We start from the raw sequence: 16,303 nt of genomic DNA, 5'->3' as shown, positions 1-16,303 counted from the left end.
TGCAGAAGGTCTTTGGAAAGCCATGGGAGGCTTCTCTGGAGGACATGCGGGCATCAGTGGGCAGTGAGGAAGAAGGTGTTCCGGGCAGATACACAAGGCCTCCAGAGAGGGTGGACAGGCGCCTGGATGTGGCAACAGAAGCCAGTGGGACTGGGACCCAGAGGGAGGTGAGGCAGGAGGCATGGGCTTCTTGGCCTTGGTGGTGAGACTTGCTTTCAGCCTGCAATGGTGGGAAACCAGTGGGCTTGCCTGATGGTTTGAGAACAAGCGGAGCAGTGCAGGGACTCAGGGCAATGAGGAGGGTGTCTGTCTTAGCTGGCTGGGAGATGACAGCTGTGCAGACAAGCATGATGGCGGTGAAGCCCACAGTTCGCTACCTCTAGAGGAACTTTCAATTGCATCCAAGTCGCTGTTAGAGAAAGACCCTACAGAGACGAAGCTGTCGTCCTGGGCCTGATTGGGAGGACTTTGACTGGCCATTCTGAATAGGGGAGAGAAAGGGGAGAGAGAGCTGTTGAGAGAAGAAATTCGGGTAATTGGACTGTCACAGTGAACCAAACAAGTGCTTCTAACAGCAGCATATCCCTTGGTCAGCTGTGTCCAGCGCTTTTACACGGTTCTGCTTCTCAGCAAACGGCATGGTGCTGGCTTAGTTGTTTTGGCCAGTGGCAAATGCTTTGTTAAACCCCAGTTTGAAGAGAGAGGAGCCCTCCTCAGAATGATGAACTAATATTCACACAGGGTAAGTTTTTGGCTTAACTATAGCCGTATAACTGACTGAATCTTTGGGTTAATTTTTTTAAGCAGGAATTTGTCTTTGTTCTTTTTCTGTTTAATAGTGTCTCCAAGTCTTAAGCTCTTTCCAGAATGTTATGGCCATCTATCCCTTTAACTATAGTGCCCAAACCTGAGACGTTTTCAGTCACTTTAGTGGTAAAAATGGGCTTCCCTGGTGGCTCAGCTGGTAAAGAATCTGCCTGCAATGAGGGAGACCTGGGTTCGATCCCTCAGTTGCAAAGATCCCCTGGAGAAGGGAACAGCTACGCACTCCAGTCTTCTGGCCTGGAGAATTCCATGGACTGTATAGTCCATGGGGTTGCAAAGAGTCGGACACGACTGAGCGACTTTCACTTTCACTTAGTGGTAAAATAGAAGGGGAAGAAAATAAGAAAGGCTATAAACAAAAGGAGCTAAGGACTTGTCAGCTGCAGCGATAAGACTGCATGGCTGTCTATGTTGGTGGCGTAAAACTGTTGTCGCACTGAGCGGCTGTCACGGATGGTGAAGGTTGGATGCACCTTTGGGCGTGCTGTGGGAGCCCCTGTGGGCTTCATCAGAGCACAGATGGCTGGGCTTACCCTACAGAGTCTGCGATTCAGTAGTTCTTAACCCTGCACATGAGGGGGTTCCCAGGTGACGCTGATGCTGCTGGTACAGAGGCCGTGCTTGAGAACTGCTGGTGGGAAGGAAGAATGGTCCCACTGCGTGCCACTTGGCAGTTGATTGGATCAGAGGCAGAGCGGAGCTCGCCACGCAAATGCATTTCTTTGAAACTGAACGGAAGGCATTCGGGCTTTGTGTTGTTGCTGAGGAGGGTGAGCTGGGGGCCTGTCTCCTGGGTGCCCTGGCACCTTCGTGGCAAGCCTTTATATAGTAAAACGCCTGCCTTCTAGGGTGTGCACATGTCTCAGAGAGAAGCAGATGGGCTCTTTCTCAAAGAGAGACATGTTGGCAATTCAATTTTTGTGTATAGGAGAGGGTGTAAATAGTAAGCCAGCAGCACCATTGTCTACGTCTGTTGTGATGCTAGAGTTATTTTAAAGGGTATTTTGTGTCATGGCCAACTGGGTCATTATAGCCCTTTGAAAAATATGCTCCACCGTAAACATGAATCATGAAATGATAAAGATAAGTTTCTCAAAAGCTTAGGGAAGGTTAAGGAGAATGACAGTATTTTCGCCAATCAACATCTAGTTTAACTTCTGTCCTTTTTTGTTAACAAGGTTAACGATGCCGATTTATTTGGATTTCACCAGTGAGCCCCGTTAGTGTCCTCTTTCTGTCCCAGTCCCGAGTCCACTCCAAGCCGCCACATTGGCGCAGCTGTCTCGTCTCCCCAGTCTCCTCTTGTCTGTGATGGTTTCTCAGCACTTCTTCACTTTTTCTGACTGGGAGAGTTTGAAGACTACCTTATCCGGTAGAACATCTCCAAGCTAGATATGTCTTTAGTTCTCTCAAGATAAGACTGGGCTTATGGGTTTGGGGTGAGTACCACAGAGAAGAAATGCCCTCGTCATATAACAGAGGATTGCTAGCGCCAACGGGACATCACCGAGCTGCGCCTGTGCGTCTGGAGCTGCAGGTGTAACTACGGAATCTAAGTGCCGTGATAACTGCACAGCACAAAACGGCTGAGCAGCCTGGTATTTCAATAGCTGAAGGATATCAACGTAAATCTTCACCAAATATTCTTATAAATGTTGCTGTAATAAACTTAAATTTCATAAAATTCATTACAAACACTTCAGATAAATTAAAAAGTCACATTTAAGCACAGAAATATTTTTTTTAGTCCCTAAAGAAACATTTATTTTCAGCACTAGAGACGTGCTTGACATGAAGAACATAGGCATCGATGCATATGTGCATATAGTGACTGTAGCTTATGCTTGTATTCCTGTTTTTAATGAAATGCTGAGGGGAGGGAGTATGCCAAGTAAATAGCTATGCATTTTATCCATGTCCATGAGAGTGCAAGGAACACAAGATCATGTTTAGTAATACCTGGAGTAAATATCTGACAGGGGCGTTTAGCTGCCAGGTTTCAAACGCTGATAATGAACTAACATCATGAAATGATATCATATTTTTCCAAATCAGGGTCTCCTGTGGTTATTAAGCCACAGACGAGAACTGGAAAATCTCTGTCAGCAGCAGTCACAGTGATGGAAACACCAATGCAGTGAGAAGAGGGAAACAGATATTTTCTATTAAAATCTGAAGCCCTTGGGCACGAAGAGAACGATTCATATGGTAGATAAGGGGAAGCAGATTAACTCTCCCAATATTCATTTGGAAATTGTCATTTAGGCTTTTAGACTCCGTAAATACTGTGAGCTTCTGCCTGGCAGGTTTTGAAAAAAATAAGTTTGTGTGTCAGCTCCTTGACAAGGTACATAGGGAGCTGCAGATAACAAGGCTGAGGGAAATTTTCTCCAGCTTGTGTGATATACTGTGAAGAGTCTGGAATGATCCCTTCAAAGCAGATGTCAGTTCTCTATGCACATTCAATTTTAAAAACATGAATATGATTCAGGCCACTAGAGTCAGTTGTACTCATGAAAATATACGATTGGCAGTGAGTCCAGTTGATTATAAAATACCTTTGGAAGAACAGGAAATTCTCGCTTTCACAAAACACCACTTGGTGCATCATTCATGAAACATGTGTTTATTGAGCTCTTCACCTTGTGCAGAACCCTGCGTGAAGCACGCCAGGCGATGCAGAAGGGCCCGCAATCCACGTTTCAAGGATTTCACTTCTGGATTCTCTCTGAATGCATCTATTGTTGGAGAGGAAACTGATAGATAATAAGCTGGAACCAGTTTAGACCACTGCACAAACAAGTAACTGCAAATGAGAAACCCTACAAAATACACAGCAGCAAGGGCCACAGAGAGGTCTAAATGGTGGAACATGTGAGAGGTGGAAGAGAGGAGGGAAGAAGGGGAAAGAGAGAGAGAACTTCGAGATGGAGACTGTGGATCCGTCTCTTGGGAGTGTATTGTCAGAGGACGAGTAACATATTCCTGAAGTAATTTAAGTCCAGACCTTTGTCAGTGGTCAGTGGGGAGTGATTAATATTTATAAGTACTGAAGACATGGGGCTTCCCTTGTGGCTCAGCTGGTAAAGAATCTGCCTGCAATGTGGGAGACCTGGGTTCGATTCCTGGGCTGGGAAGATCCACTGGAGAAGGGAAAGGCTGCCCACTTCAGTATTCTTGCCTGGAGAATTCCATGGACTGTACATGGGTTCACAAAAAGTTAGACACAACTGAACGATTTTTCGCTTTCACTTCACTAAAGACATAAGGAGACTTGTACTTCAGGACAATTTAGCAGCTTATAAAGTAGATTGTAGGTGGGCAGAGCAGTGGGTGTACTTCTCAGTAGTACCTGCAAAAGATGACGCTCTGAGCCTGAACAAAGAGGACACACATGCAAGAATCACCGCTTTGGTCGACTCTGACAGACGATGACTGTGCAGAGTCAGTCGTGTTTAAAGACGTGTACTGCGTGCCTGTTCTTCGTGTGCTACTCACTGTGTTAACACTGGAAACGCAGAGTGAACAAGGTAAATACGATCCCTGACCTCATATTACTCATACTCAAGTGGGAAGAGGAGCTTGTTCAGTTAAGTGATTACAAATCATTCATTTACTCAGTAGGTGTTTACTGGAAACCTGCCTATCTGCAAGACGCCAAGCTCAGGAGATCGAGCAATAAACCACGTGGTCACGGCCAGTGTTCCTAAAGTGAGTATGTGCCAACGTGCATACCTAGTCCGAGGGAGGCAGAAGGAAAGTAACTGAGGATGAACTCTCAGGAGCAAGCTGTCGCTCTCCCTAATTTCTCAGCATCCTCTTCCTGCAAGGACATAGCTGGCTGTGTTCACATTTAACGTTCGAGTTCTCAAGCCTGCTCAGCTGGATTTTTAGGACAGATTCTGACATCAAGTGACAGACACAGGCGACTCTAACTGTCCTGTCTACAACTCCACATGTGTGACCTGTGTCGCCTGAGAGGGGCTCTCTGGGACTGGCACTCATCCTCAGTGTTCCCACTTCATCGGGAGGAGCTGTGAGTGGACCCCTCGATCCCAGGGTCACCGGGGCCGTCAGCCCTTACCAGGGCCACCCAGCCAGGATGCGCTTGGCACTCGCTGTCCCCAGCAAGCCCCGTGAACAGGGGGCCTTGAGCCAAGGCTGGTTGACGCTCAGGCTCAGAGTGCTTTGTGGGCTCCCTCCACTTCCATGCTGCTGCTGCTAAGTCACTTCAGTCGTGTCCGACTCTGTGCGACCCCATAGACGGCAGCCCCCCAGGCTCCCCCGTCCCTGGATTCTCCAGGCAAGAACACTGCAGTGGGTTGCCATTTCCTTCTCCGATGCATGAAAGAGAAAAGTGAAAGTGAAGTCGCTCAGTCGTGTCTGACTCTTAGCGACCCCGCAGACTGCAGCCCACCAGGCTTCTCCATCCATGGGATTTTCCAGGCAAGAGTACTGGAGTGGGGTGCCATTTTCTTCTCCCTTCCATACCCCCCTAAAAAGAGAGAGCAACAGGTGAGCCGCGCCCTTCTGATCGCTGCCCCTCAGTGTGTCCAGCCGAACAAGAGAAGCTTAACGCTTCCCAGAATGCCCCCCAGGAAATGACTGCACCTCTTTCTCTGGCCAGGGGATACTTGTTGATGGTCCTCAGAGGCCATTGTATAGCACCGATGAGATCTTTATAAGAAAGACAGCATCGATCAACCCTCTGACTTACAGGGACAGTTCAGGAAGGATAGGAATTGATCTTTCACTGCATGCTTGTCTCTGCCACCAAACAGCAACTTCAGAGCAAGGTGCTTGCTTCATGTCTTTATATCCACACCCATAGAGTACCTGACAGCCAACAAATGTTTGTCAAATGGTGGTTGGATGGATGGTTGGATGGATGGATGGGTGGTTGGATGGATGGTTGGATGGATGGATGAGTGGTTGGATGGATGGATGGATGGATGGATGGGTGGTTGGATGGATGGTTGGATGGATGGATGGGTGGTTGGATGGATGGATGGATGGATGGATGGATGGATGGATGGATGTGTGGACCGGTGGATGGATGGATGGGTGTTTGTTGAAAACAAAAGCTTTTATTTGTGCTACTACAGTACAGCAAAGCAAGTGAAAGCTAGATTACCTGGATTCTGTGTTGAGGAAATATAGCTCCTTAGGGCAGTGCCTCTTCAGGTATATCAGTGGTATGGAGAGGGACCATGCTCGACAGAAGCACTGGGACCTTATTGGAGTCTGTGTTTACAGTTTAGGAGACTTGAGAATGACTACAGACTCATGGGGTATCTTCTATGGTGAGATGTTGAAAACAAATCTTTAATGAGGATTAGTGGCAGATGGATGGATTACCTATAAAAGGAAGAAAAATTTCTTTATAAGAAAATTTGGAGAGGACTTAGGAGAAATTATAGAATAACTATTTCTGGACTCCCCATGGTGAATGTTTGAAAGATAACATTCCTTAAGATATCATAGTATATATCTTTGTATAGCTGTGGTGTGAGTCATTAACTATTTTGTACTTCTGATATCACAGGTCTTGGTTTAAAAATCTACATATAGTTTTAGAAACATCATTCTAAATAATACAAAGATAACATAGCTGTTATGCATTGCTGTTTTCATACCTAAAATGTGTCATTTTGCACAGATCACCATTTCAAATGCATTGCATTCCTTGATCATCTATTAAATGATTACATTTTGCATTTTTACTTGTGAGATATATTTTAGGTGATTGTTAAGTGAAGATCTTAATATTTTTTAAATCAGCTTATTTACTTATATTTAATCACATTTCTACCTCTTCATTTATTGATATTGGTACTCATATTTCATATTATGCTATCTCTTTCTCTGTCTAACCCAAGAACAAAGTCCTACAGAAATTTCAAAAAAATGACAAAACCATTTGCCTTAAATTCCCTGAAGAGAAGTCCATATGTATAACAGAATATGGAAAAACTGAAATCATAAAAATGAGCTTGGAAATGTCACTCATGATTGTATTTGCTTGATTAGCTGACCCCCAGTCTTTGCTTTTAAATGGCCCTGGCTACTTCTGCATAGCAGGTAGAAAATTAATTGTATGAATAAGGTGGACACATCCTACATAAAAATAAAATTCAACATGATTCTATTGCAGTTTGATTTTAAACTGATTTTTGTTTTATTTAATACCAAATACATCAACAAGCCTTGTCATATAGATAATCACATATGTTTTATTATCAATAAAAATTTTCTTATAACAAGGTTGTTGCTATATAATTCAGGTATTGTCGAATTTACCCTTGATACTATATCAACAAGGTTGTGCCTCCATCACCATAGTTAGTTTTAGAACATGGTCCTCACTCCCGAAAGTAGTCCTGTATCTGTTAGGGACAGCCGGTGCTTCCTACCTCCCTTCAACACTCCCAGCCCTAGACGGCTACTTACCTGCCCACTTCTGTAGTCTTGCCCACTGTGAGTCTTCTGTGTAAATGAAAGCATGCAATATGTGGCTCTTTGTGACTGGACTCTTTCACTTAGCATGTGTTTTCAAGGTTCGTCTTATCTTAGTGTGTGTCAGTACTATGCTTATTTTTAAACTGATAAGAACAGATACTACACTTGATCTTAGCCAAAAGGCCGAGAAGCGATGTATGCTTATTTTTATTGCCGGGTAACATCCATGGTAGGGATATGCTGCACATTTTCTATCCATTCACCAGTGGATGGCCATTAGCTATGTTTATACAACAATACGTAAACGACACATTTTAAAAGTACAGTGTGTATTCTCTGTAATAATACTGTGTAGTAAGCAGCATCTAATATTCTGTCAGCCTTACTTGTTGTTGTTCAGTTGGTAAGCCATGTCTGACTCTGCAACCCCACGGACTGCAGCATGCCAGGCTTCCCTGTCCTTCACTATCTCTTGAAGTTTGCTGAGATTCATGCCCTTTGTGTCAGTGATGCTATCTAACCATCTCCTCCTCTGCCACCCTCTTCTCCTTTTGCCTTCAGTCTTTCCCAGCATCAGATTCTTTGCCAGTGAGTCAGCTCTTCGCATCAGATAGCGAACTTCAGCTTCAGTATCAGTCCTTCCAGTGAATATTCAGGGTTGATTTCCTTTAGGATTGACTGGTTCGATCACCTTTCAGTCCAAGGGACTCTCAAAAGTCTTTTCTGACACCACAGTTCAAAAGCATCAATTTTTTGGTGTTCAGCCTTCTTTATGGTCCAACTCTCGCATCCATACATGACCACTGGAAAAACAGTACCTTGGACTATACGGACTTTTGTTGGTAAACTGATGTCTGTTTTTTAATGTGCTGTCTAGGTTTGTCATAACATAAGGTAATGTAAAATCATATAAGCAAACGTGAAAACATGCTTGAGTTTCCCAAAATTTATCTTATAAGCTTTCCAAAATGAGATTATTACCATCCTGGAGCCTGCTCAAACTCATGTCCATTGAGTCAGTGATGCCATCCAACCATCTCATCCTCTGTCCTCCCCTTCTCCTCCTTCAATCTTTCCCAGCATCGCGGTCTTTTCCAATGAGTCATATCTTTGCATCAGATTCAGCTTCAGCATCAGTCCTTCCAGTGAATATTCAGGACTGATTTCCTTTAGAACGGACTGATTTGATCTCCTTGCTGTCCAGGGAACTCTCAAGAGTCTTCTCCAGCACCACAGTTCAGAAGCATCAATTGTTTGACACTTAGCTTTCTTTATGGTCCAACTCTCACATCCATACATGACTACTGGAAAGACGAGTAGTTTTTTCCTGATTGTTGGAAGAGGAGTTAAATACCTCAGTTTCTCCAGGTAGGTTTGCGTGTTTCATGTGTTGTTTATATAGTAAACTTATGTTTCTAAATAGCTGTCTTTAAGACCTATGATACAATTGTAAAATGTAATATTCATTTTTATCAACTTAATTATAGCTTTGGTTTCTTTGGTCATTGTGATAATTTGCTGTGGGCAAATGACATATAGAAAAAAACATATTTATTCAATGCTCACAGTTCACAATTTATCAAAATTTGGCCAAACATGTGCCACAATGATTATTTATTAAGACAGTTGCTAATCTTATCTGAGTAAGGCCAAGGCAGTCTAAGCTTTCTAAAACTTTATAATATTAGGGCCAGAAATAATGTAATGTTATTTACAAATTTTCATAAAATTATACTTCTTGGAAGCAGAAACTTTGGTTAAGGAAAAATAACAATAAGTATTAACTAGTTTTAATCATGAGAAGTTTTAAATGCCAAATATTAGATAAATTATATAAAGCTCTGGATGGATTCATGGCTGAAAGTTATAAATCACTAAGTAGAATTTGGGGCTTTTTCGTGGCTCGGTGGTAAAGAATCTGCCTGCCAAGCAGGAGACATGGTGTTGATCCCTGGGTCAGGAAGATGCCCTGGAGGAGGGCATGACAACCCACTCCCAGCATTCTTTCCTGGGAAATCCCATGAACAGAGGAGGCAGGCAGGCTACAGTCCATGGGGTTGCAAAAGAGTCAGACACGACTTAGAGACTAAACAACAACAATGTGAAGCAGACTTGGGATTGTGGTTTTGTTTCTTTGTAAATTGCATCATTAAGAGAATTGTGGAATGTTGAACCCAAAAGCTCCCAGTCTGAGTCTCTGCATCTTGTTTTGGCCTCAAGGCTGCTTCCCGTTGTCAGGGAGCAGACTACCAGGGTAGACTGTTTCTTTTTCACCGGTATGATTTTCACTGCAAATTTTGCATGTCCTGTGATCTTGGAAAGCAAGGTTTCTTTGCTTTGTATTTGATGTTAATTGGAAAAAACAAAACAAAAAACAGGCTTATATGGCCACAGACCTAGCTCTGGGAAGGGATGAGATAAATGTTGAGAGATTTCAGAAAGTTATCTTCCAGTGCCTTTTCTTTTACTACATAAGTTTCCACATTGTTCTCTAATCTCTCCAAGGAGTAGTTTTTATCTGTATGATGGGGATTCTGTCAAAACTATGAGTGGAAATGGAAATAGGAAAAACCACTTCCTGTATCAGCAAAGCTTTTCTTTCCGCCTGAGTCTCGACCTGTGTTTCTATAGGAGCCTCTGTCCATGGTAGATGTTGCTAGTATATGGATTTGTTGAAGCTAAAATAATACTGGTGGACAGGAAGTCAGGAGAAAGAGAAAGACAGGCTTAACCAAGCCAAAAGTAGGAACAGTCTTGGAATAAATTTCTAAAAAAGTCTAAGTGAAGTTTGTATTTCTCAGGATTAAAACAAAGAGAGAGAAAAGACGGGAGGAAATTACTATGTAAAAATCTAAGTAAATATTATAAACACTTCATTGTGAACATTGGTTGGTGCCATCATTTATAGGGTAGTCCTCATAAGATATTTCCTGTGGGCTATACATCTAGGCTGCAGGAGCTTTCGGGTCCCACGGTACATGTGTGCCTGCTAAGTCATTTCAGTCATGTCTGACTCTGCCAGGCTTCTCTGTCCATGGAATTCTCCAGGCAAGAATGCTGCAGTGGGTTGGGTCCCACCATACCCTTTGATAAATAAAGAGAAAAAAAAGCAATTTTCTTAAATCTGACAGCTTCTTAATGAAAGAGGCCTACAGCTCACTAGATTTGCTTCTTGTTTAATTTATTGTTTGTAGAAGGAACCACACTGAAATCTTGAGAGTTCATTTATCATTTAAACATTTACTGTTTTATCACAATATGCAGGTAACGTAGTGTGAAAAGAATAATGTAAAATCTACAATTACTTCTTTAGTGGGAACTATCTATTGGTGTTTAATGATTTTTTTTTAATTGGTGAAAATCAACACTTCATCAGGTTTGAAAAGTTTTGTATTTTTGTCAAACATTTTAGATATTTGTGGCTTATTTGATGTGTTAAACCTTTTGTTTTTACTTACGTGATCCTGTCTGCCTTTGTAGAATCAGCCAAGTGCAGTTATACTGTTCAATGATTTATCATAATGTATTTTTATGCATGGTAATAGTTTGCAGTCTGGATGTACATAGTATACATTACATATTGCAAATAATATTTTGCCATAATTCAAATTGTTTTATGAAGCTGAATAAGCAGATTCTCATACCAATGAAATCTTGCTTGCATATTGAATATTTTGTAACTGAATTTATAAAGAGGTCATGAGGGGATTAACACTAAAATAAACTAAATACATTATTCTGTTCTTTCTCAAGTACATATCCATATTAGGTATTCTAGTGAGTGTCTTCTGACTTGCCTTGATATTTAGAGTTTTAAACATGTTAGAATTCAGCGAAATGGAAAAAAAAGATCGCTTGCCCAAAATTATTTTAATTTTGAGAAAGAATTATAGAATGTCTACTAGCAAAGTAATGCAATTTCTAAGAATGATTTTGAAAGAAAAGAAACACATGAGTCAGGTGCTTTTAAGCACACGTTACTGATTTCTTACATTTAAACTCTTAGGGTTAAAGAGTCTTTGTTTTCAGTTACTTGTAGCCAGTTGGAGACGTATATAGAAAAGAAAGTGCAGACCTTTCGATGTCATTGGAAACTATCAGAACTGCCGGTCAGAGATTAAGAAATGACTTTTATGAGAAATGTTCTCAGAGTGAATTTTGATTTTTTCATCACTTGATATACTGAATCAACCCCTCATAAAGACATTTTTGCTTTTCTGGTATGATACCATATTTAATGATAAATGAATAATTCATTGCTTTATAAAACTCATACCATTTTATATTTTGTGTAGAAATTTTATGAGATGATATTAAGAAATGAACACAGTCAATACATGATTGACTTTTTTTTTTAAGTAGTGTGCATCAAGATTCATTCCTTTTTTATGGTTCTGAGATAATTTTTTTTCAATTTTTATGGTTCTCTTCTGAGATAATTTCTTTAATTTTATCTAGAGTGTTTTAACATTTTTACATATAGTCACACAATATATTCTATTTTATGTCCCCTAAATAAAAAAGGTCAGGATAAAACCACATCATCAGTGATTGCATTAAGGAAATAAAGTAAAGTAAAATAAAATAAAACAAAGGCATAGAGAATTTTAAAGCTGTCCGTAAGAGAACCTGGAGCACAGCGGAATATTTAGTCTCAGAAACTAGGTCATCTCTGCATAAATGCATGTCCCTTCCTTTTCTCTGTAGGTCACTTTCTGGTTTGTATGCTTAGTTCAGAATACTTGCAGCCTGCAATTGTTACAAAATGGGTGAGCTTTCTGAAGATTTCTCTGTGTTTCTTTCTATATAATTCTACAAAATCTGTTTGTAACATTGAATAACAGTAAAAATGTATTTTAAGACTATCAATCCCTTTTCACCATATTACTTTTTAAAAATTATTTACTTCAATTGGAGACTAACTGCATTACCGTATTATAGTGGTTTTTTGCCATACACTGACATGAATCAGCCGTGGGTGTACATGTGTCCCCCATCCTGAACCCTCCTCCCACCTCCCGCCCCGTCTCATCCCTCAGGGTTGTCCCAGAGCACCGGCTTTGAGTGCCCTGTTTCATGCATGAACTTGAACTAGTGATCTATCTCACATATGGTAATATCAGTGTATTGTTTTAAACCTGCATGTGTTTGAACTGGCCCTTTTGGTGCATGATCAGATGTCAGGGATCTGGGCCTGAAGAAGCCACAGACTGCAGTTAAACTGAAAGTCCACGCTGACACACTGGAGTTAAGAGTTGTTAACCAATTCATTAAGAAGATATTTCCAAAATGTTTATCCAAGACTTCTAAGACGATAATAAATGCTTTATTTGTATATCAATTTACTCCTGTGATCACTCATCTGGAGTGTTAGTTGCACAGAGGATTATATAGTGTTCCCTTCTCAACTAAATGTGTATTTACTCATGGATTGTCATTTAGAAATTTTAGAAACCATGTGTTTTTTTCTCCTGCATGGAAATAAAAGGTCAGAAGATAGTGGATAGACTCTGTAGTCTATTAAAACTTTTCCCAACCTTCTCTCTTCCCTCTGTAAGAATAAAAGAACCCCTGTGAGGGTGGAGAATAAACATGTTTGTGTTATCCTTGTAAAGAAATAAGCGTACCTTGGACATCCTAAAATATGGCATAGAGCGTACAGGTGAGAGAAGCACTGTGGAGGGAAACACGGTTGAAACGGCCAGTGCTAATGACTCTCATAGGTTTCAGCACACTTGAGGGAACAATTGGTGGTGATATATGTGCATCTTATGTAAGTAAGCTCTTAGAAGTCATTAAAAAAAATGGGGCAGTGACCTGTAGAATTTACTTACAGTCTGATGTAGTTAATGCTATCTCAAATGTTACACAGTTGAACCCATACAAACATAAACCAAGGATAATTACACTTGTCTAAATATATATCAGTTGCTGTTTTCAGCTGCCTGACTCAAGGATAATTATTTAATGTCAGTTGTTCAGGGTCACCCAACAAGTCAGTGATATGTTCAGTGATTTAAGTTATTTAAGTGTAAGTACGTTTAAATTTAGTTTTTATGGTACATAAATTATGACATAAGTTTTACTCTTCAGTGGTACTGTACTTAATTCCTTAGGTCTCTTAAAACATAATTTGAAGCAAAAGATGGACTATATAAGGCACGATATCATATTTTTTTATATTGACAAGTAAATACCTTAGTTACTATTTATTTCTTGTTCAAGGCAGTAAACCCCACGTGCACTTTTTCAATGACTAAATTGAACACAGTGATACAGTTTGTTATGCCTTAATTTTCCTTTGTAAATTTAATGCTTGAAACTTTAATAAACATATATTATGATCTTTAAAATAACCAACACGTATAGACATTCCAAGTGGCCTCGCAGTGAGACAGCACAGCAGCGCCTCGGTGTTCTCCCTGGTGGGAGGAGAGTCTGCTCAGCTGGGCCTCCTGTGCACCGAGCGCCCCCTGAGTGGTGGGCTTTGTGCCGGGCTGAGGCAGACGGCCCCTTTCTTTGGGCATCTCGCCCGCTGGTGGGGCTCAGTCCACTATGGATGCTAAAGGCTGTGCACAGCGAGGGCATTAAATGGGTTTATGCTGGCCCCAGGACTGGAGAAGGCTTCGCCGAGAAAGAAAATAGCTTTGAAGCTTCATGTGAAGGAAGGGGAGTGGAAAGCAATGAGAATACACCTCGTAAGTCTTTGTTTCTCCTTCTTCCCGGAGCTGGGGAGGTGTCTTGGGCTTAACCAGTGCTGAACGCATTTTAAAATGGCTGACTAAGGAGCGTTCCAGACAGAGGAGGGAAAGAGAGGAAAGGACACAACTGTGACGTATTGGGCCGGGGGAAGGGACAGCACGTGCTGTTTCATTGTGATGAAGGAAAAGTCCGTGTAACTACCGCTTGTCTCGCTTTGGCCATTCACCGAGATTGGAACCAAGGAAAGTGAACCAGCTCACTTGACGATAATGGAAGGAGAGGGAAATATTGCATATTACCCTGTATCTGAATCAGGGATTCAGGAGTGAGATGTTCCCTATAGTGTGTATGCTAGATTTATTTTGCAGAAAAGCACGTCTGGAAAATCTAAAGCAGATCCCATTACTTAGTACAGGCAACTTGTCTGTCTCACTTTGCTCAGGTCAGTGGCTCTTGAAGTCTTACTTTGAGGTTTTCATTGACATCTGTAACCCTAGACATGCACCTAGAGTAACTTCTCTATATTTAAAGATCAAGGAGATCAAAGGACTATGGCCTGGGCAACAAAACCCAATCAATTTAGGAAAGCTTAGTGCCATTCTGGGTTTCAAAAAGCTTAACCACCTCTAAAGTGAGCTTGCAAAGCCAAGAAAGACCATTGCTCAATATTAGTAAGCTCTGTTACATGGTGTCCAAAAGATAAATGTGTGGGTGAACCCTTTCTCAAAGGAAAGCAATTAATTTCCTGTCCACCTAGGTATTGTTCATGTGTCTCCACTGTCAGTCAGAAAACAGAACCACAGTTACTAGATCAGTCTAGTTGATCCTTATGGTAATGCATTCACGAGCTGCATAGTGAAGGTGCACACGGGAGAAGCAGGGATGTTCCCCTGCAGGACTCACAAAATGAATGGCAGAGGTAGCTCACTGACAGCTCAGCTGGCGAAGAATCCGCCTGCAATGCAGGAGACCCCGGTTCAATTCCTGGGTCAGGAAGACCTGCTGGAGAAGGGATAGGCTACCCACTCCAGTATTCTTGGGCTTCCTCTGTGGCTCACCCGGTCAAGAATCTGCCTGCAATGTGGGAGACCTGGGTTCTATCCCTGGGTTGGGAAGATCTCCTGGAGAAGGGAAAGGCTACCCACTCCAGTATTCTGTCCTGGAGAATTCCATGGACTGTATAGTCTAAGGGGTTGCAAAGAGTCAGACACAACTGAGTGACTTGCACTTTCAAAGAGACGTTTAGATTTGGTGAGGAAAAAAATGAAGCAAACATTAGTCATGCTTACACAGACCATCGCACTCCAGGTGTTTCTATCTGGTACCACTGCCCCTGTCTCCCTCTCTGCTAGGGCCAAAGACACAGTGCCTGAGAGCTCTTTTCAGTTTGAGGCACAACTGTGATGTATTTGAAAAATTTTGCTCCGGTGAATTCTTACAGTCAGTTGAAACAGAGTAGCATCCTTCGCCACTGATTTGCAAGGCAACAAGGCTTGAAACATCCAGCACTTACTCTCTTCTCTGGCCATTCGCATCAAATTCTCTTTCTCAGAAACTGAAAACGATCAATTCCATGTGTAAATTATTCCCAACATTACCGTTGCTTTAGAGAATATACAGGGAACATCAAACCACCTTCTCTCAACTAGTCGTTAGAGAACCTCAGCTGTTAGGATCCAAATTGTCAGCTTCCAGAAAGGTCTCTACGATGCACTGACCCTGGTGGTGTAGTCAGAGTGCGCTGATGCAGGGGACGCTGCACTGGAGCTTTAGGAAGTTTGGTTTTATGTCCCAGAACCCACTGGCTGAGCTGAGGTACAGAATCAGTCCGTGATTCACGAGAAGAGCCCTGACATCGGGGCCAGTATTTGGATCGGGTTCTGCCATTTTCACCAGCATGGACTTGGGCAAGGAGCTGCCCCCTGGAGTCTGCCGTATTTACTGCAGGGGTTAAAGTATTGCAGATGAAATGGCCCTCGTTGTTAGCCGTTTAGTCACTGAGTCGTGTCTGACTCTCTGCGACCCCGTGGACTGTAGCCGGCCAGACCTCCTTGTTCCTCACTATCTCCCGGAGTTTGTGGTTGGATATCCCTGCTATCTAAGGGACTCTCATTACAGGCTTGCTAAATCTGTTATTTGGAGATAATTTTATTTCTAGTTAGTTTAGCAAATTAAAACCATACACAAAATTTAGCCCCCATATTTCTAAGATAATTTTTGTAAGGAAACGTGTAGTTCAGAGAGTTTAGCACTTGTCTGGGGGAATGTATCACCTGCCTTGGGGACATCATTATAAAAATATGTGCAGAGAAAGGAC

The 16,303-nt window shown here is 41.9% G+C and overlaps 1 protein-coding gene and 1 pseudogene across 1 annotated transcript in view; one reads left to right on the top strand and one right to left on the bottom strand.

Annotated features, from left to right (window-relative positions):
• Window positions 1-16,303, top strand: part of FAM155A (family with sequence similarity 155 member A) — a 601,989-nt gene that overhangs the window by 48,834 nt on the left and 536,852 nt on the right. The window lies entirely within an intron of this gene.
• Window positions 7,370-7,479, bottom strand: LOC120883440 (annotated as a pseudogene).

Source organism: Oryx dammah, unplaced genomic scaffold (assembly GCF_014754425.2).
Source record: "Oryx dammah isolate SB20612 unplaced genomic scaffold, SCBI_Odam_1.1 HiC_scaffold_24, whole genome shotgun sequence".
NCBI lineage: Eukaryota > Metazoa > Chordata > Mammalia > Artiodactyla > Bovidae > Oryx > Oryx dammah.
The sequence above is the reverse complement of the archived record's forward strand: the minus strand, read 5'-3'. Positions and strand labels throughout refer to the sequence as shown.